Here is a 1,737-nt window from a genome sequence, read left to right as displayed (position 1 = left end):
TATTTCTGACCTTTTAGTCCCATACGCACCAGCACGTACCTTGAGATCCTCGGGCAGAGGTCTGTTGTCTGTTCCAGAGTCTCGACTGAAAACTAAAGGGGACAGAGCGTTTGCTGTCAGGGCTCCGAGGCTCTGGAACAGCCTGCCCGAGGAAATCAGGTCGGCTGAGTCAGTGAACTCTTTTAAGTACCTTCTTAAAACATACTTTTATAGGAGAGCTTTTCCCGATCTTATTTGACTTTATTTTATCCCTTTTATTTTATTGTATTTTACTAATTTTATATTAAATTTTCATGCTCTTATCTTTTTTTGTATTATTCTTTACACTTGTTAAAGCACTTTGTAACTTGTTTTTGAAAAGTGCTCTACAAATAAGGATTATTATTATTATTATTATTATTTGACATCACTTCACGAGGTCTGTAATATTCTTGTAGAGGATTGAATTGGTGCCATTTGAACAAATGTGGGTACTTTGTATAAAAGTTTGAGAACTCTAGCTACAAAATTCAGTGAGTTATTGTTGGTGAAACAAAAAGTGTTACAACCATACCCGGTCTCCCCTACTGAGAGTTAAAGTACTCATAATGCAGAGTGATTCTAGAATAATATATGTTACTAGATTATAAAAGGTAATGCATTAATTTGTACATCACTTTAATGTTGAAGCTGGTAAAGGTGGTGCTAATTTAATTACTTCATATACTTCTGGGTAACTTAATCTATAATAATACATCTGTCACGATCCTGTCCTGTGTTTCTCTGTGTAGCCTTGTTTGTTATTTTATTCATTTGCATGTTTAAGTTTACTTAGTATCTGTCTTGTCTCTTATCTTAGTTCTGTATCTTAGTTCCTTGTCTTGTGCCTAAGTTCAGGTCTTAGTGGTTACTCCTGGTCTATGTACTTCTGTGTTGATATTCTGCCCATATCTGATCCCAGCTGAGTCTGTTTTCCCTGTGGTTTATAGTTTCTTTGTGATCAGTCTGCTTGTCTCTGGATTAGTTTGTTATTTATAATATTCTGAATTGTTCCATCTTATTTTGATATGGCCTGTGTTTTGTCTGTTTCCCCAATAATCCCTCTGTATGCCTGTCTCTCTGCCTTCCCCTGCTGTCTCTCTGCTGCCTGTCTCATAGTCGTTATCCCTCTCACTCACCTGTGCTGCTCCCGCCTGCTCGTTAGTCCCTGGTGTATATACAGTGGGGGAAAAAAGTATTTGACCCCTTGCTGATTTTGCAGGTTTGCCCACTTACAAAGAATGCAACGATCTATAATTTTAATCATATGTACATTCTAACAGTGAAAGACAGAATCCCAAAGAAAATTCCAGAAAATCACATCATATGAATTTATTAAAATTGATAACCATCTGATGAGGAAAAACAAGTATTTGACCCCCTGGACAAACAGCATGTTAATATTTTGTAGAAAAGCCATTATTGGCCAGCACAGATGTCAAACGGTTTTTATAGTTGGTGACAAGGTTTGTGCACATTTCGGCAGGGATGTTGGCCCACTCCTCGCTGCAGACAGCCTCCAAATCATTCAGGTTCAGAGGTTGTCGCCTGGCAACTCGAATTTTAAGCTCCCTCCAAAGATTTTCAATTGGATTCAGGTCTGGAGACTGGCTGGGCCACTCCAGAACCTTGATGTGCTTCTTCTTCAGCCACTCTTTTGTTGCTTTGGCGGTGTGCTTAGGGTCGTTGTCGTGCTGAAACACCCATCCTCGACCCATC

Source organism: Micropterus dolomieu, linkage group LG23 (assembly GCF_021292245.1).
Source record: "Micropterus dolomieu isolate WLL.071019.BEF.003 ecotype Adirondacks linkage group LG23, ASM2129224v1, whole genome shotgun sequence".
In the NCBI taxonomy this organism is placed as follows: Eukaryota; Metazoa; Chordata; class Actinopteri; order Centrarchiformes; family Centrarchidae; genus Micropterus; species Micropterus dolomieu.
This window is presented reverse-complemented; position numbering follows the sequence as displayed.